The sequence below is a fragment of the Lactuca saligna genome, chromosome 4 (genome assembly GCF_052625555.1).
Source record: "Lactuca saligna cultivar CGN05327 chromosome 4, ASM5262555v1, whole genome shotgun sequence".
Lineage (NCBI taxonomy): Eukaryota > Viridiplantae > Streptophyta > Magnoliopsida > Asterales > Asteraceae > Lactuca > Lactuca saligna.
In genome coordinates, this window is record NC_136420.1 from 231,391,419 (window position 1) to 231,412,833 (window position 21,415).

A 21,415-nucleotide genomic window follows, 5' to 3' on the forward strand; every position below is an offset into this window, starting at 1 on the left:
ATATGGATGTTGGGTTCTACAAAAAGCTAGAAAAACAAGAAGTTTTTAGGTGTAGAAAGTCACTCAAAAATCTCTTTATTGAGCTATTTATATCTCGAAGATTAAGCAATATCACTAAAAAAAGAAAAGTTTTGGGGTTATTTTGGTGACTTCAAACGCAGCAGCAACATGAGACATGTTCAAGGGTATAGGGTTAAAAATATGGACAGAAAGAAGAAGAAGAAGTATGTTGAAATGAGAGATGGAAATCGTGGGGCAGCGACTCCTTCTTGCTTTCGGTCCTGATGGGTTTCGAAGTGGGGGTGAAAGGGGATGAAAATGGTGGTGTTTAAGAGTAATCCCATAGTATATTTTCTACAAATTTAAAGTAAGGAAATAAGAGGAGGGTGGTATTGAGTTTATAGGATGGAAAGAATGAGGAAGGTGTCGCCAAATCTCCGCTAAATATTACATTATTAGGTGGATTTTACGGATCTTATCTAGTTGATGTTCAAGTGGTTTAGTTAGCATCTATTTAGAAAAAATAAAGAGTTATGAGAGAGGGAGGGGCAACGAAATGAAGGATGGGAAGGCAAATGGAATAAGTGATAAATCAAAGAATCGAGTAAGAAATTTATCAGAGTAGATGTTTAAGAATGAATGAGTAGTTGAACACAAGATGTAAATAAGATTTCGATTCAGCTTAATTACGCTTTAAGATTTTTACAGAGAGAATAGACAATGTAGTTCACGTTCTCTAACTCTAGTAAATGATCATATTTATAGGATACATAAAGCGTACAAAAAATATAATAAGGCTATTACACTTAAGCTTCGAACCAAAAGAGCCCTAGTCAAATACATTACAGATCATACAAAGAGTACAAAATAAGCTTCGACTCATTATAACAAAACTACCCTTACAATCTCCCCCTTTGTAATCATAGTTGAAGACTTCAGTTCGTAAGCAGTTGAATGGAATACATCATTACTCGTCGTATCTCAGTGTACCATGAGATAATCTTCTTCATTTCCTTTTTATCTCCTTCATTATTCTTCTTACAATGATTCATATGAACAATTAAGTTCGTATATTGCGAAGTTAAGTACCTTTCTACCTCACCAGCCTCGAACAAAAAACGTTTTAATTTCCCGGACTTGTCCTTCCCTGAGAAGACTAAACCAAAAGGCTTCAAGCAGATTTCACCATCAACATACTTCTTTAATTCTGCTTGTGTCTTTGACGGAGCCATAGGAGCTGTAACTATCAGTCCTTTAGTTGTAGCCAACTCCACATCAGTTAATGCTAAGCATTCATAATAATTTTCAATAAAAATCTTGATGTGAGTAACTCCCAGCTTGTATTCATCTGGATTAGGGTTCTGAAGATACGAAAAAGATCTTTCCTTCAGCAGTAATGCAACATGTATAAGATCATACAAGTTCATTAAAGGAAAGTCAACAATTGTAAACTCACAAACATTCCCATTCGCCCTGGTCACCACATACTTCATATTTTGGATTGTGTTTTCGAAAACCACATCCTTCTTTATGCTGATAACTTTCTTTATCTTTGTCAGTGACCACACCTCTTCAGCTGGTTTCGCAAGAACTGCATGAAATCTGATTTTCATGTGAGTTCCTTCATCCTTCTCCTTGAACTTGCTTTTGGCTTTGAACTGGGGCATGATGAATATCATCTCATTAATTGGAAAGTCCAATTGGCTTGCATCAGTATTCATGACCATGTAACTCTATTTTGGCTTCTTTTCAAACGAATACATGTGATTAAATGCAACCTTGGCTTTAATTGTTTCATAGTTGTAATGCTTTTATGGATCACCTTTGTTCATGCCAGGAGGATCACTTACTCTTTGAGTCATTATACTTTGAACTAATCTCATCCTTTCCAGTTCCACCTCAGCCTCTGCCTTCTTTTCTTCCTTAGATTTTTCTATCATAATTGATTTTCCTCTTTCCTTTGAAGGTGATTCTTCGACCACTTCTTTTACCTTCGAATCACTCCCACCAATATCAACAGATTTACCAATCAAAATTCCTTTCAAAATTGGTCTTGTGATTGGCATAGTTGCTACTACAGTCGAACAAACAGGACCAACAGATGCTATAACTGGTTTTGTTGTTGGAATCTTCGAAGGAAATACTTTTCCCACCACCTTCGCATCATCACCTCCAGCCTTCGAACCTTCACTTTTCCTTTCTCCCCCTTGCACCTCTGTACTAGCATGTGGGGTGATAGCTTCATTTTATTTACTTCTTTTTATAGTTTATTTTAGTACATTTCATTCGCATTTTAGTTAACTTTCATGCATATTTTCTCTTTTGTTATTTTTATGACCATTTCAGGGTACTTTCTAGTTTCTTGAGCATTATTGCATATTTTCTTGGAAACTAGCGGGGCGGCACTCTTGGGAGGCGATTGGGCTTGAAGGGAATTGGAGATTTCATGCTTGATGGCTATGAAGGTGATTCATGGGGTGGACTTGTCAATTGCTTGAAGGCTTGGAAGAATTGAGCTTTAAATTTGAAAGATGCGGGAGAATTCTTGAGTACGCAAGATCAATATTTGGGAGTTTGCGGAAGTTTTGAGTGATGTGGAAAGATAAATTGGGCTCAAATTGAAGAAACATTGAAGAAAAATGGGCTAGAAGCTGATTGGACTTGAACTGGGCCAATGGATTAGCTGTGGGGGCCCAAGACTTGAAGAAGCCCAAAAATTCCCGTCAGTACCCGCGGCCCGCGTAAGATTACCCGCGGCCCGCGTGGATTCCTGACAAGGGCAATTTTGGGATTTTGTTTAGAGCTCTATATTGGGAAGGTTGGTGTGCCTCTTTAGGGGAATCTTGGAGGTCCGATTTTGAGCTTTTCTCTCTGGAGTTTGGAGCACTTTTGGAGGCCAAGAACACTTGAAGAACATCTTCTTTTCACCTCTTGAATCTTGTCAAATGTTTGGTACAATCTTATCTAACTTTGTTCATTTAAGTTTAGCCATGCTTGGCTAAACAAATCTTGGTTGACTTTTTGTTGAATCCTTTGAACTTTTGTTGGATGTTGAAGAATCTATGAACTTGTTCTTGAATCTTTATGGAAATGTTTTGTGTTTCATCATATTATCATTACTAGTATGTTTTTATTCATGAGTTTAAATATGTTTGTGGTGATTAGTTGGCTAATTTCTTGATTAAGTAAATGATCCTCAAATTAGCAAGCAACAAGTGATTTTTGTGTTGTTTTTGCTTCACACAATCATAAAAACAATTCCTCCAACATGGTAGTGAAAGCAATTGACTCCTCTTGGATTTGGTGATTTTTTGGTTCTTAATGCTAGTTGACTTTCACTAATTACATGCTATTTGGAATTAGTGACTTTGACTAAGGAAATTGTTATGAGCTTCTCTAGCCATTTCAACAATTAAGAAAAGTCTAGGTAATCTCAAGCTCCTTGGATTACTATAACCAAATTAAGGATTTAAATCAAAGTATTGCACTATTGGATTCTAATGATATGTTCATCAAAAGTCAAAGTGAGGAAACTTTAAGTCAACCATCTCTCCCTTATTGATTTTACATCAAACTCTTATTTTTGTTGCATTTGTCTATTTAAATCGTAGTTAACTCTAGTTTGTTTCAAGTATTTCAAAACACCAAAATCCCCCATTTTATTTTTATTGTCATTTTACAAGTATTTTTACAAAGAGATTTTTCATAGAGTTATAAATTGAACCAATCTCTGTGGATTCGATCCCTTTACCACTATACACTATTTTAGTGTGTAATATTTAGGGTTATTATTTGTGTTGGCCTCGACAACCACCAAATTTTTGGCGCCGTTGCCGAGGATTGGTTTATTTTTAATCAATTTGTTTCTCTATGCCCAGATCTCAGCGTACACGAGTTGAACGTGGTCAAACTTCTAACCCCCACGGGGACCCGGAGGTTGAAACCGCTTCATTAAGTGATATAGAACCCGATTCCAGTCCCGGCCCTCGCCAAGAAATTCCCGAAACACCACCTCTACAACAAAATCAACCCATTATTGAACCAATTGAAATGGCGGACGGAGGAGAAGTTCCCGAAAGAACTTTGAGGCAAATGATGGAGACCGATGTTACACAAACTCCAACCGGTATCAATTACCCAGTTTTGGAAGGAGGCTCGGAGTTGAAGTCAAGTTTAGTCCATCATCTACCAACTTTTCATGGATTGGAGAATGAAGACCCTCATAAGCATTTGAAGATGTTCCACAGTATTTGCACTAGCATGAAGCCACAAGGGTCAACCGATGACCAAATCAAGCTAAGGGCATTCCCCTTTTCATTAGCCGATAGAGCAAAAGATTGGTTATTCTATCTCCCACCAGGGTCGATCAACTCATGGACCAACATGGCAAGAGCTTTCCTTGATAAATTCTACCCCGCCTCAAGAATCTCGAGTCTTAGAAATGAGATTTGCGGAATCCGCCAAGGTCAAAATGAGACTTTTCATGATTATTGGGAGAGGTTCAACAACTTGTGCTATAGTTGCCCACAACACCAAATTCCGGAGCAACTCCTCATTCAACACTTCTATGAGGGATTGTTACCAATGGAGAGACGATTAGTTGATGCCTCAAGTGGTGGAGATGTCTTTAGTAAAACCCCACAACAAACAAGGCAACTTTTCAACACCATAGCTGCAAATTCACAACATTTTGGCCCTTGCCAAGACATGAAGAGAGACACACAACACAAAGTTAATGAAGTGGGAACATCGAATCTTGAGTCTCAAATAAAAGATCTAACATCCGTCGTCCAAAAGCTAGCCATGGGATAAACTCCACAAGTGATGGCTTGTGGAATATGTGCAACCATGGGACATCCTACGGATATGTGTCCCATCCTTCAAGAAGATGCGAAGCATGTGAATGCCACGAGAGAATTCCAAAACTACCACAACAAACCATCCGGGTACCAAAATGCATATAATTCAAGTTGCAAGCCAAACCCCAACGGAAGCTACAACCCAAGACCATTGCCTCACAATGCATTGGTTAGACCGTCCTATCCACCACCACAACCTCAATACCAACATCAACAACCACACTATCAATCCAAACCGCACCCTCCACATCATCATCAACAATCTCCTCAATCTCAACCGAGTAGCTCCGGAATGTCTCTTGAAGACATTGTCAAATCTCTAGCCACTAGTACCCAACAATTCCAAAAAGAGACAAGGACTAGTATCTCCAACCTTGAAGCACAAATGGGAGATATAGTTACGTCCATAAGCAAGTTGGAATCCCGTGGTAAACTCCCTTCTCAAACCGAAAAGAACCCAAATGTCAATGTGGTGACCTTGAGAAGTGGCAAGCAAGCCGGAGAAAGTAGTTCAAAGAAGAAGCCAAGGGAAGAAGAGGAAGAAATAGAGATCATTCCTAGTGAAGAACCTACAGTCAAGAACGATGCACAAGCCGGATTTCCAAAGAAGTCCATCCCTCTAGTAACACCAATAGCCACTCAACCACCATTCCCCTCCCGATTTGCAACTTCAAAGAAGAATATGGAGGAGAAAGAGATTTTGGACACCTTCCGAAAGGTGGAAGTAAACATCCCTTTACTTGATGCGATCAAGCAGATTCCAAGATATGAAAAGTTCTTGAAAGAACTTTGCACCAACAAGAGGAAGTTGAAGGGAAATGAGAAAATTTTGATGAATGAAAACGCATCCGCGGTTTTAAGAAGGAAACTTCCACCCAAATGCAAAGATCCCGAAATGTTCACGGTTCCTTGCAAGATTGGAGATGTCACTTTTAGTAGTGCTATGCTTGATCTTGGTGCTTCTATCAATGTCATGCCCTATTCAGTGTATGAATCATTAAATGTCGGACCCTTAAGTGAAACCGGTGTCATAATCTCTGTTGCGGATAAATCAAGTGTCTTTCCTAGAGGTGTTTTAGAATATGTCCTAGTGCAAGTGAACCAATTAGTCTTCCCGACGGATTTCTATGTGATTGATATAGATGAGCAAGTATTTTCCAAATCGGCTCTAATCTTGCTTGGGAGACCGTTTTTGAAGACGGCTAGGACAAAGATCGATGTGTATGCGGGAAGTTTGACAATGGAGTTTGATGGTGAAACAATAAGTTTTAATATTTATGATGCCATGAGATATCCTAGTGATGTTTCATCTTTGTACTGTGTTGATGTTGTTGAGCCAATTACTCAAGAATTGTTTGAGTTATCTAACGGTGATATGTTGGAGATGATCTTAAGCAAAGGATTCGATTGTGGGAAGCTAACCGAGCAATTAAAGCTTTATTCATTGGATTCGGAAGTTGAGAAGTTGGTAAATAAAATGGAAATGAAAAAATCCACAAGATTAGATGTCAAGCAAATTGAATTGCCCCCAACTCATACAAAATTGTCTCCATCCCTTGTTCAACCACCCGAATTGGAATTAAAGGTCTTACCTCAACACTTGAAGTATGCCTACTTGGGAAAGGATGAAACCCTTCCGGTTATCATCTCAACTCATTTAACCGAATTTGAAGAAGAGAAACTCCTCAAGGTGTTGAAGGAGCATAAAGAAGCCATGGGTTGGACGATTGCGGATATCAAGGGTTTGAGCCCCTCCACTTGTATGCACAAGATCTTAATGGAGGATGAATACAAACCAAGTAGAGACGCACAAAGAAGGCTAAATCCACCAATGATGGAAGTCGTGAAGAAAGAGATATTAAAGCTTCTTGATGCGGGGATGATCTATCCAATCTCGGATAGCAAGTGCGTGAGTCCAGTGCAAGTCGTTCCAAAGAAGATGGGAATCACGGTGGTCGAGAACAACAAAGGTATGATGGTCCCCACCCGTGTGCAAAACGGGTGGAGAGTATGTATTGACTACCGCAAACTCAATGCGAGCACACGAAAAGATCATTTCCCATTGCCTTTCATTGACCAAATGTTAGAAAGGTTGGCCGGGAAATCCCATTATTGTTGTCTAGACGGGTACTCTGGTTTTCACCAAATCCCGGTGGCACCGGAGGACCAAGAAAAGACAACATTCACATGCCCATTTGGTACTTTTGCATACCGGAGAATGCCATTTGGATTGTGTAACGCCCCGGCCACTTTCCAACGTTGTATGGTTAGCATCTTTTCGGAATATGTTGAAAACATAATTGAGGTTTTTATGGATGATTTCACGGTATATGGTAACTCTTTTCAAGAATGTTTGACCAATCTCACAAAAATTTTAAAAAGATGCATTGAAACAAACTTGGTTTTGAATTTTGAAAAATGTCATTTCATGGTGAGTCAAGGTCTCATTTTGGGTCACATTGTGTCTAAAAAAGGGATTGAGGTAGATAAGGCCAAAATTGATGTTATTCAAAGCTTACCTTACCCGACTTGTGTTCGGGAAGTTCGTTCTTTTTTGGGCCATGCAGGTTTCTACCGAAGGTTCATCAAGGATTTTTCAAAGATAACAAGACCAATGTGCCAACTCTTGCAAAAGGAGGTTGATTTTGAGTTCAACGAGGCGTGCAAAGAAGCTTTTGACAAGCTTAAAGAGTTGCTTACATCCGCTCCCATCATGCAAGCACCAAATTGGGATCTTCCTTTTGAGATCATGTGTGATGCAAGCAATTACGCGATAGGCGCCGTCTTGGGTCAAAAGAACGGGAGGGCATCCCATGTGATCTATTATGCATCAAGAACACTAGACAATGCTCAAAGCAACTACTCTACCACAGAGAAGGAGCTATTGGCCATAGTGTTTGCTCTGGAGAAGTTTCGACAATATCTACTTGGCACCAAAGTCATAGTGTATTCGGATCATGCGGCTCTCAAGTACTTGATGACAAAGAAAGATGCAAAGCCGAGACTCATCCGATGGATCCTACTGTTACAAGAATTTGACTTGGAAATCCGGGACAAGAGCGGGTGCGAGAACCTTGTGGCCGATCACCTAAGTCGGATCACTTCAAACGAAACTCCTCTCCCGTTGCGGGACGAATTTCCGGATGAGCATCTCTTTTCCCTTACTCAATCTATTCCTTGGTATGCCGATATCGTTAACTTTTTGGTCACAAAAAGGTATCCCGACACATTCACACGTGCTCAAAAAGACAAGTTGAAAAATGATGCAAAATATTATGTGTGGGATGAGCCTTATTTGTGGAAACATTGTCCCGATCAAATCATTAGGCGATGTGTACCCCAACAAGATCACCAATCCATTTTGCAATTCTGCCATGAATTCGCTTGTGGGGGACACTTTGGACCTAACTGGACTTTGAGAAAAGTCCTTGAGTGTGGATTATTTTGGCCAACCATGTCACGCGATTGTTATATGTTTTGCAAAAGTTGTGAGCGATGCCAAAGGATGGGAAACATTTCGCATAAAAACCAAATGCCCCAAAATCCAATCCTTGTTTGTGAAATTTTTGACGTATGGGGGATCGATTTCATGGGCCCATTCCCCATCTCATTTGGCAACGTTTACATTTTACTCGCGGTTGACTATGTTTCTAAATGAGTTGAAGCAAAAGCCACAAGATTGGACGATGCCAAAACAGTTATCGAGTTTTTAAAGTTTAATGTTTTTGCAAGGTTTGGTGTGCCTAGGGCTTTGATTAGTGATAGAGGGACACACTTTTGCAACAAAATGATGGAGGCTCTATTGAAGAAGTACCACGTGACCCATCGTGTTTCCACAGCCTATCACCCTCAAACGAATGGTCAAGCGGAGGTCTTGAATCGTGAAGTGAAGTCTATACTAGAGAAAACGGTGAATCCAACAAAGAAGGATTGGAGTTTGAAACTTGACGATGCCTTATGGGCATATCAGATCGCTTATAAGACCCCGATTGGAATGTCGCCCTTCAGATTAGTCTTTGGAAAGCCATGTCACCTTCCCGTCGAGGTAGAGCATCGTGCATTTTGGGCGGTCAAACAATGCAATTTCAACATTGATGAGGCGGGAAGGCGTAGGAAACTTCAACTTCAAGAGCTAGAAGAATTGAGAAATGACTCCTATGAAAACGCAAGGATTTACAAGGAGAAAACAAAGCTCTTCCACGACATGTCCATCTCCCGGAAGCATTTTGAGGTGGGGCATAGGGTCTTACTATACCATTCACGATTGAAGTTATTTCCAGGCAAGCTAAGGTCAAGATGGATTGGACCTTTCGTTGTGATTAAGACCTTTAACCATGGGGCGGTGGAAATTCAAAGCGAAAAGACGGGACAAACCTTCAAAGTCAATGGGCACCGGTTGAAGCCATTCTATGAAGGTTTCAATGCTAATGCCCTTGAAGTCATCCATTTGGATGTCCCGATGTGTTGAAGAGAGCTAGAAGGACGTCTCGCCAAAGACGATAAAGAAGGGCATTTTTGGAAAGCAATGTGCTTTCACCATTTTTTTTTAATTCAAATAAATTTTTGAAAGATTTCACAAAACGTTCCCCGTTTACTCCAAATTTTGTCAAAAAAAAAAAAAAAAAAAAATTTACCGGGCCTTAAGGGGATCGTTTTGGCTTAAAAAATCAAGTGTTTTGGAAAAATCTCATTTTTGATGTGCAGAAGTACCCGCGGCCCGAGCCTTGCCCGCGTGTGTGATCAGAAAGTTTTCTAGCAAGTAGACGCGGCCAGCACGCGGCCCGAGTCCAGCCCGCGTGGGGTTAAGCTCAAATTCATTCCAGTACACGTGGCCAGCACGCGGCCCGCGCCTCACCCGCATGGGTTTTCAAAAGACTAGGAGATTTTTTTGAGTAACCAGTACCCGCGGCCAACCCGCGGCCCGAGCTCCACCCGCGCGTAAGGTCAGAAAAAATTCGAGCATGCTAGACGCGGTCATCCCGCGGCCCGAGCTCCACCCGCACGTCAGGTCAGAAAAAATTCGAGCATGCTAGACGCGGTCATCCCGCGGCCCGAGCTCCACCCGCGCGTAAGTCAGAATGATCCGAGCAGGCTAGACGCGGCCAGCACGTGGCCCGCGCCCAGCCTGCGTGTTGGTCGTTTGATTGGGATTTTGAGCTGTTAACTGCCTTGACTTTCTTTGACCAAGAGATTTAATGAGTTGACCAAACATTGACCGGGTTTGACCCTCTTTGAACAAAGATTAAACACCTCCAACACTCTTCTTCTTCATTCTAACCTAACCAATTCCCCCATTTTCTCTCTAGAAGCTCAAGAACACTAAACCCACTTCTCACAAAAATCCATTTTCCCGGAGTTCTACCGGTCGGAATCTCACGAAACCACCGCCATTCTTCTCCATTTTTCTTCCTCTACAAACCTCACCCAAATTCCGGTCCGATCTGTGACCGGAACTCCGGGCGCCACCACCACCCACCACCACATATTTTCGCGTTTTCCGGCCAACTCCGGCCACCATTGGAGAATCCGAGCACGGGGTTTTGTTTCTCTCATCAAGAGCTTTCTAGTCATACGAATCTTTCCGCAAAAACTCACGAAAAATTTCCGTCAAATTCCGAGTGCCGCTACTCCATTCGCCGGAAAGTCATCTTGAAGCTAGTTTGTGGGGTTGTTTTAGCGATTAAAGCATCAAATACGGAGCAAAATTGCAAGCTTGGGGTGTGTCTTGACGAGATCATTTTGGTGGCACTAGTTCATCCCGGGTCTAAGAAATTGGGTAATCTAATTCTTTTAACTTGATTGTTTATACCTCAATTTCCCATTTGTTGTTGGTATTGTGTGCATTTGTTGTGGTTGAAAGTTATTATCGGTAAAATTTTGTCCCGAATAAATGTTCAAGCGTGCAAAAACGGGGACGGGAGCAACTTCCTCTAAAGGAGGATCGAAGGGAAAATCCAAGGATCCCCCGTTTCGTTTGTTGAATCGTGAGGATCGTAAAACTTATGATTTTCTCGTTTCTAATAAGCGTCAAGTCAAGTCAACAAAATTCCTCCATAGGGAATCTTTTGCTAGTCTTTGGGTGCTCGATGGAGTCCAAGCGTTATTTAACAACATTGGGTGGGGTCAATTCCTCCATAACCGCGCCGCCACCTATGTTGAACCCACCTTGGAATTTCTTACCACATTCAATCCCGAGGAGGAAGCCCAAACCGTCACCTTCCAAATCCTCAGCGAGAAACGATCTCTACCACATCGGGTCGTGAATGCTTTGATGGGTGCTCCCGTGGACAACCTATATTACCAACAAGACCCATGGCCCGGAAACATCAATGAACATTACTTTTGGCAACAAATTACCAATGAGCCACAATATTCATCGTCTTCGACAAAGGCCTCCTCCATAATTCACCAATGTTTGTGCCTAGCGCATAGAGTTCTCACATGCACCATTTTCGCCCGCTCCGAAGTGGGACAGATTTCAAAGGCGGAATTATTTTTTCTTTGGTGCATGACTCGTGAGAACGGTCTGCGGCCGGATTTTGCTTCCTTTTTCTTCACCAAGTGTTACAACCTCACAACTATGGACAAAGGAGACATTTTCATTGGGGGATTAATCACCCTTATTGCATCCCGGCCACCGCTTCAACTTCATCTCTCTACTCTTCCATTCGAGAAGGCTTCCGGCCCCTCTAGTCTTGACGGCAACGCACTTCGCCGAATGCAACTCATCCGTGTGACAACTGCCAATTCAGGTCATTCTTGGACTCATGCATCTTTATAATAACCATTCATGCACAACATGCCATGACCTAGTAGTATAAATTAGGTCAAAAATCTTGCATAAACTAGGATCCAACTAAGGTCTAGGACTAATATACTTGATACTTACAATTCTAGTAAGTTGCTTAGCTACAATAGGAAATGCCAATACTATAATTAGAATAAAGCTTCAAGCTTTGTTATAATTGAAATAGGGTATAAAACTCTAAAAATAAATTAAAACATTCTAATTATACTTCAACATCTTGTTGAATATCAAACAATATTCCAAAAACCCTAAAGAGCCAAAAATCCAAAGTTATAAATTATAAAGCTTAAAAACTTTATAAAATTTGGCTATAAACTTCCTAATATCAAATTTTATTAATCAAATTATGTATTATACCAATGAACTAGAAATATAAATTACAAGTATTAATCATAAATTATTTGTTGAAAACAAGATTTTTAAATAAATCAAATTGCTTAATAAACATTTTATAAAAATGAATGTTTTTATATAAAATATAGGAGGGAAGTTTATAAAGTTTAAAATTTAGGAGAGAGGAGGCCAAAATGCATGCAAAAACCGGCCATCACCCCTCCCCATGCCCTCTCTCTTCCCCAAAACACAATCATTAAGCTTAAACCCTTACTCCACCTCTTCCCTCTTCACTCTCTCACTTCACTCTCTTCACACACTTCACTCTCTTCTTCCCTCTCTCTAAACTCACGAAAATCCTCTCATTTCTCTGCAAAATTTCGAGATTGTGAAGCCCTTGAAGTGTTCTTACTTCTCTCAAGGTCAAAACCAAGGTAAACAACAACATCTTCTTCCATAGTTTCATGGTTAAACCTCTTTTTCTTCTTAGTCTTCTCTACTTTTCGGATTCTATGCCTTTCCATGGCTAGAAATCTTTATTCTCCCCTTGTGGTTTGTAGATTCTCACCATAACACAATGCATGTGTTAGAGATGGTGAAAATCCGGGATCAAACCCATGCAAGGAGTGGAAAAGATGCACATATGATCACGTGACATCAAAACCTAATATTTCATGTTCTTCTCCATTTCTTTTGTGTTCATGCATGAACAAAAGCATTTAAACCATTTCTAGTACATCTTGGATGCTCATTCATTCCATGCATGTGTTAGAAATCGGGCCTTACCAAAGACATGCATGATGTTCTTGTTGAAATACCCTAATAATGCACACAAGCAAACATGCAATCTGCCAGATTACTTTGTTCGACTTTGAACAGTCATAACTCAGTCATTTCTTAACCAAATCATGATATTCTTTTTGTATTGGTTAGTTCCACGCGTTAAATTTCAAACCCAACTGGTCTCACTGTAAAACATTAAATATCAGATTTTTAGTAGATTTTACAAAAAGGTTGCGCATACAGCTCTTTTTATGTGATCACTATTTTTATCTTGCTTAAACAATGGCCTTAAACCCAACCATAAATCTGAGGAAAAATACCTTAGAAACTTAACATATCTAGTGAATTATGGTTGAAATTTCGTGGCTTAAAACCTCACTGAATGGGCTACACAAATTCATGAACTTCAGCCACATTTACACTTCATGCATTATTGCATGCAACTTTTCTTAAATTGTTTGGAATCATTACCCTCATTTCTCTTCTGAATAAATTTTTTTACATTTTTCCTTTTGAAAGCTCTTGCATGCATGAGATAATCTGGAAAATTTCAAGAGCTTTTGTTATTTCTTTGATTTATTAGAATTATTGCTAAAACCAAGGGCATAAATCATATAAAATACTTCCAGAGGTCAATAAATCCTAAATAAATTCATGGATGATCCCTATGGGAAATAATGACTCCTCACCAAATTTCAGCAATTTTTGTTACTGTTTCATATGATTTCTAATTTTCTTTTATTTAGGACATGATAAATTACAAAACCACTTTATAGGATGTGAAAATTGTATCTAACAACTTTCGCATACCTTACCTGTGATGGGTGACTCCAGAAAATAATTTCAAGATTTTCCATCATGTTTTACTATTTTTCCCAATTTTTGGTAATTATAATGGTCTAAAAATGGGAGAAATAGTTCTGATTATCCAAAATTCATGAAAATTTACTAGGATATAATATTATAGAGTAGGAGGTTACATAAAAATTTTGAATATTTTTCTCTACTGTAAACTATTTTTCTCTTATTTTCTAAAGTTAATTGCACTAAAATACACTTAAATATACATAAATACCCAAAACCAGTTTATACTTTATGAAAACCACTTTTGATATTTTTCCCAGGATATTTATACTGTAAATGATGTTACAACAATTTATGGTGATTTATTTTAACTGTTTAGTATTATTTCTTTAATTAATGACTATTTAAAGGAATAAAGCAAGGAAAAATAGAAATACCCACTGAAAAATATCTTTTATATTTTTCCCAGCCTATATATGTATAATAACAATTAAATAAAAAGTTTGGGTAATTTTGGAAACTATTTTCTATTTATTTCATTTTTTATTGAAATAAATGCTCAAAAATCATAAAATATAATTAAACAGCTTGGAAATCCATTTTTATAATTTTCCCAGCTTAGTATTGTGTAATAACAGTTAAATAAAAAGTTTGAGAATTTTTATCCCTCGAATGCTATTTTCGTGAATTTATGTTGTAATAAGGACTTAAAAATTTGGAAAGTTTATATTCCAAGGTTGTAATTAATCGCCCGATATATAGAATTTCATTACTTCAGAAAAAGTGTAACTAATTGATATAAAATCCAATACTAAAACATAAATTGGCATTTCCCTATATGTAGAGTTTAGTATATTAGCATTAGATATCGACATGGAAACTCACTAGTGCGTGTGTTTGATGTCGTAGGGTCCCGGTAGTAAGACGTTGGTGCATCCCAAAGTACCGCTTGTGTCTACACAAAACATCGTGAGTATTCACGCACTCCCCTATTTTCGGTTTTTATGTTTTGGGGTGGAAAAGCATGTCCAGAAAAACTACTGTTTGCATGTTGTATTTAAATTGAATTGTATCAAACATGATTGCTATTGTATTGCTATGTTTCTTTATGTATGTCTATGCAACACGGAACATGAGAACTTATCGTACTAAGGCCCTTCCCTTATCTCTAACCATTAACTCTTTGAGCCAATGGTCGTTATGGATAGCGCTATTAGGAATTGACAACTCCTCACTCGCCCGAATCGCTGGAGTGCATGATACCATATTCATCTATGGAACGATAAGCATAGATCTCGATAGGGCTTCAGTCATAGGTTTGGTTGAGACTCATTGTTTGCTCATACACATACAAACTCGTTTCTCGTTATAGCAATAAACTTGTATTCATTAATAGCAATCAACTTGTTTATCATTGAAGCAATGTACTTGTATTTACGAAAAGCCTTATTGTACGCTCGATTTTTATAAACTTGTGATACTCACCAACTATTTTCATAGTTGACGCTCGTTTTACATGCTTTTTCAGGAAGTAATTAGTAAGTGGATGTAAAGATTCATCATCATAGAGCATGCTGCATCGTGTTGAAGCTATTATGAAGCTATATTTTGAACAATGTTATTTTGAAAAACTTGTATTTTGTTTCTTTTGAAGCTATGGGTTGTAAACTTTTAAATACTGCTATGGTGATGTATCTTTATCTTTTGCATTGAAACCGTTATCGCTGTCATACCTTGCGTTTCCGCTTTAGCGGGGTGTGACAGAAGTGGTATCAGAGCTAAAGTTATAGAGAACATTGGTTTTTCTTTAAGAAAACACAACCTATAACTAAAACTTACAAAGAAATTCTTTTTACATCAAACATATTACTAGTATAATTAGGTCGGGAGTTGTATTATTGGACCTTGATTAAACATAGCCTGATCACCTATGTTTAATTAAGAAAAGATTTATACAAAGCTTGAGCTAATTATAATGGGAATATGTTCAACAAAAATATTTGAGAAAACTTTATTTCAAAATTTCAAAAGGTTAATTTTGGTGTGTGTAAGCATTGCATATTATAGGCATGCATTGTCATTTATTTCATATCTCATTGAAACTATGTCACAGTCCACTATGTCAACATCGTCATCTTCCCGCGCTACCGCCTTAGCCGATGAATCCGGCTACGTCACTGTTATCCCTCGACGTAATCCCCCCGCCTCGGTAGAAGAAGACCCATCAGAGGATACGGAAGATACTGGGAACTCGGTGGAGATCAGCAATGACAACGCCCCGAGTCAACGACGCGAGGCATCACCGACATCGGTGTTGCCACAGCCACCGCTCTATGGACTTCGCATTCGGAGGACAGCGAGGAAGAGTGTTCCCATTCCAGGAAGGATACCCGCCAGCACAGCAGGACATGGCACGGCAGGACCTAGCGGAGCAGAACCCAGCGATGCAGGACCGAGAGCACCCTCACCTCAGCAAGTCATAGGGATACCTGTCAGACAGCCAGGTATGACCCTGGAGGAGTCCCGGAGATTGCAGTCGATAGCAGCGGGCCTACGTCACAGTCTCGCTGTGATAGCTGGGCATCGAGAAGTTTTGGATGAAGTCTTGGCAGGAATGGAAATTCTGTATCAGCATTCGATGGAGACTGCTGACACTGCTAGTGCTGCTAGACGAGAGGTAGGTCATGCGATGACAGCATATTATGTGTTTGGTGGGCTGTTCCTGATTGTGGTGTTGATGCTTCTTGTTGGGATAGCGATTGGCTTTTGGTTCTGATTTCAGTATTTTGTTTTGAAATGAAAACCCATGTTGGGTGTCTTTTGGGAAAAATATTTAAAACTTTATTTTGGGATTGACGTATTGGTTTGGTTTTTAAGATTATTTCAAATGGTAATGAAAAATTTTATTTTATGTTTGAAAACTTTTACTATGAGGTCAAACCCAAAAATTTATTTGGTAAATGGTTGAATAAAAGAGATTTTCTTTTCTTTCCTTTCTCAAATCTATATGCATAGTATTAATGCAACCCATTAATTTGACAACACTTACAGTTTTCAAAATGGTAGTGAAATACATATTATACATTATTTTATGTATTTATACGTATTTCTTCTCCTGTGTCATAGAACCATGTCAGGAAGGCCTAATCGCGGGCGCCCACAGAACGAAACGCCCGATGTTGCTCAAATGGTAGCACAACAACTCATGCAAGCAATCCCAAACATTGTTACTCAAGTAACTGCAGGACTTAATGCTAACCAAGGAAGTAGTGGAGGAAACCAGGGAAACAATGAAAGAGAATGCAACTACAAGTCCTTTATGGCCTGTAAACCTAAGGAGTTCCATGGAAAGGAAGGTGCGGTCGGGTTACTGAAATGGATTGACAGCATGGAGTCGATCCTTCATATTAGCAAATGCCTCGAGCGCAACAAAGTTGAGTATGCATCTTGCCTATTCCAAGATAGGGCATTAACCTGGTGGAATACTCTAGTGCAAACCCGAGGCCGTACAGCAGCATATCAGCTAACTTGGGAAAGACCTAAAGAAGCTGCTGATAGAGGAGTATTGTCCAAAGGATGAACTTCAGAAACTTGAATATGAATTCTGGAACCATTCTGTGGTTGGAACACAAATAGAGAAGTACACAGTCCGATTTCCTGAACTAGCAAAACTAGTACCTCACATGGTTACTCCTGAGGAGAAACGGATAGATCGTTACATCTGGGGTCTGGCACCAGAGATTCGGGGAATGGTTACCTCAGCAAACCCAACTACCATTCAAAGTGCAGTAAGCCTAGCAAATCGACTAACCAATGATGTGATAAGGATGGGAGCATCAGCAAAGGAAAGCTCTAGTAGCAAGAGGAAGCCAGCAGATCAGGGAGAGAAAAAGTATGGAGGCAAGTCAGGGAGGAAGCAGAAAGTCTCAAGAAACTTTATGGTAAGAGCCCAGGAGCAAGAACCAGTGAAAACTCAAGGACAAGAAGTGCAGGAGCGAAAGCAGTACTCAGGGCCGCTTCCTAAGTGCAATAAGTGTAACTTCCATCACAAGGGAGCTTGCCCGGTGTGCCAAAACTGTAAGCAAACAGGCCATTACTCGAAGTATTGTAAGGTGAATAAGGAGGGAAAAAGGACATGTTACGAGTGCGGGAGTAATGATCATCTCCGTAGAGCATGTCCTAAACTGAACAATGGACCTGGTAACAATGGACAAGGCCAAGCCAGGCAAAACTTTCAAGGAAATCAAGTTGGACAGCCAAGAGGTGTAGCCTTTGTGATTGGTGCAGAAGAAGCTCGTCAGAACCCTGAAGTGATAACAGGTACGTTCCTCCTGAACAACCATTTTGCATCAGTAATATTCGATGCGGGAGCAGATAGGAGTTTTGTTTCTTTAGCATTTAGACCGTTAATTGGCTTGAAATCGGTAAAGATGAGGAATGCTTATGCTATTGAACTTGCCGGTGGGTATGAAATTAGGGCTAGTGATATAATTCCTGGTTGTACTTTGAATTTAGCTGATAAACTCTTTAGCATTGACCTAATTCCTATAGAGCTAGGTAGTTTTGATGTGATAGTAGGGATGGATTGGTTATCCAAAAATAGAGCGGACATTGGTTGTTATGAGAAAGTCATTAGAGTGCCTCTCTCTAATGGAGAAACCCTTATCATACACGGTGAGAAGCCAGGAAGAAGTTTAAACATAGTATCAAGCGTGAAGGTTCACAAGTACCTGAAAAAGAATTGTATTGCATTCATGGCCCACGTGCTAGAAAGAGAACCTGAAGCTAAGCAACTCAAGGAGATTCCAGTGGTTCAAAACTATCCCGAAGTATTTCCAGAGGAATTTCCCGGTCTACCCCCTTATAGACAGGTCGAATTTCGGATAGACTTAATTCCCGGAGCGGCACCGGTAGCAAAAGCACCATATCGCCTTGCACCATCCGAGATGCAAGAACTATCCGGACAACTTCAAGAACTTCTAGACAAAGGGTTTATTCGACCAAGTTCTTCACCTTGGGGAGCCCCAGTGTTATTCGTCAAAAAGAAAGATGGTTCGTTCCGAATGTGCATTGATTACAGAGAATTGAACAAGTTGACAATCAAGAATCGATATCCCCTCCCTAGAATAGATGACTTGTTCGATCAGTTGCAGGGCGCTTCCTACTTCTCAAAAATCGACCTTCGGTCAGGGTATCATCAGCTAAGAATTCACGAAGAGGACATTCACAAAACAGCATTTAGAACCCGTTATGGACATTATGAGTTCTTAGTCATGCCTTTTGGACTAACGAACGCACCCGCTGTATTCATGGATTTGATGAATAGGGTTTGTAGACCATACCTAGACAGGTTTGTAATTGTATTTATCGATGACATACTTGTTTACTCGCGGACCAAAGAAGATCACAATAGACATCTAAAGCTAGTGTTGGAACTATTGAAGGAACAGAAATTGTATGCCAAGTTCACTAAGTGTGAATTTTGGATTCGGGAAGTACATTTTCTTAGTCATGTGATCGGTGAAAGAGGAATCCATGTAGATCCAGCTAAGATAGAGGCAATCAAGAAATGGGAGGCCCCCAAAACCCCGACAGAAATACGACAATTCCTAGGATTAGCTGGGTACTACAGACGCTTCATTGAGAATTTCTCTAGGATTGCTCAACCATTAACATCTTTGACCCAAAAGGATAGAAAATTCCTCTGGGAAGAGAAACACGAAGAGGCGTTTCAAATCCTGAAAAACAAGCAGTGCAATGCACCAATTCTGGCTTTACCAGAAGGATTAGAGAACTTTGTGGTGTATTGTGATGCGTCTCATCAAGGATTAGGATGTGTGCTAATGCAAAAAGATAAGGTCATTGCATATGCTTCCAAACAACTCAAACCGCACGAGAAGAATTATACCACCCATGATCTAGAACTAGGAGCAATAGTTTTCGCCCTTAAGATATGGAGGCATTATTTGTACGGAACCAAGTGCACCATTTATACCGATCACAAAAGCCTTCAGCATATCCTGGATCAGAAAATGTTAAACATGCGGCAGAGAAGATGGGTAGAGTTGTTTAGTGATTATGATTGTGAGATACGATATCACCCAGGGAAGGCTAACGTAGTAGCCGACGCTCTTAGTAGGAAAGAAAGAGTGAAACCTTCCCATGTGAGAGCTTTGGGAATGGTAATTCAGACAAGCTTGAAATCTCAAATCATTAATGCCCAGGAGAAAGTGTTATGCAAGGAAAATCTTCCAGGCGAAACTTTACATGGTTTGGAAGAAAGATTTGAAACCAAACCTGATGGAGTTCGTTATTTTAAAGACAGGGTCTAGATTCCAAGGGTCAACAACCTGAAATTCCCCAATGGAAATGGGAGCAAATATCTATGGACTTTGTTACCAAACTTCCTAGAACTGCTAAAGGTCATGACTCAATTTGGGTCATAGTGGATCGACTGACGAAATCTGCACACTTTCTCCCCATTCGAGAAGATTTCAAGATGGAAAAATTGGCCCAAATCTACATCGACAAAATTGTTTCTCTGCATGGTGTACCCCTATCTATCATTTCTGATAGAGATAGTCGTTTTACATCTCGATTTTGGTGGATGTTACAGAGGGCACTAGGAACCAAGATAGATTTGAGCACAGCTTACCACCCTCAGACAGATGGGCAAACAGAGAGAACAATACAAACATTGGAAGACATGCTGCGAGCGTGTGTCATTGAGTTCAAAGGAAATTGGGATACTCATTTACCCCTAATTGAGTTTTCCTATAATAACAGTTACCACACGAGTATCCAATGTGCTCCATATGAAGCATTGTATGGACGCAAGTGTCGTTCGCCCTTATGCTGGACAGAAATTGGAGACAGACAGTTGACTAGAGTCGAACTTATCCAGGAAACATCCGACAAGATTGCTATCATCAAGGATAAGCTTAAAGCTGCTAGAGATCATCAGAAAAGTTATGCGGATAATCGTCGAAAACCATTAGAATTCCAAGTAGGAGACAAGGTACTTTTAAAAGCGTCGCCTTGGAAAGGGATTGTGCGTTTTGGTAAAGAAGGAAAACTAAGCCCGAGATATGTTGGACCCTTTGAAATCCTTGAAAGGATTGGTCCAGTAGCGTATAAACTCCAATTGCCCCAAGAGTTAAGCGCCATTCACGACACATTCCACGTCTCCAACCTTAAGAAATGTCTAGCCGACGAAACATTGATAGTACCCCTGGAGGAAATTAAGATCAATGATAAGCTGAGCTTCGTTGAGGAACCGATAGAAATCCTTGACAGGGAGGTAAAACAACTTAAGCGGAATAAGATCCCGATTGTGAAATTTCGATGGAACTCAAAATGTGGGCCGGAGTACACCTGCGAGCGCGAGGACTACATAAAGGAAAAGTATCCGCAACTATTCCCTTGCGATAACAAGCGATGACATAGAATGAATTTCGGGACGAAATTCTTTTTAAGTGGGGGATACTGTGACAACTGCCAATTCAGGTCATTCTTGGACTCATGCATCTTTATAATAACCATTCATGCACAACATGCCATGACCTAGTAGTATAAATTAGGTCAAAAATCTTGCATAAACTAGGATCCAACTAAGGTCTAGGACTAATATACTTGATACTTACAATTCTAGTAAGTTGCTTAGCTACAATAGGAAATGCCAATACTATAATTAGAATAAAGCTTCAAGCTTTGTTATAATTGAAATAGGGTATAAAACTCTAAAAATAAATTAAAACATTCTAATTATACTTCAACATCTTGTTGAATATCAAACAATATTCCAAAAACCCTAAAGAGCCAAAAATCC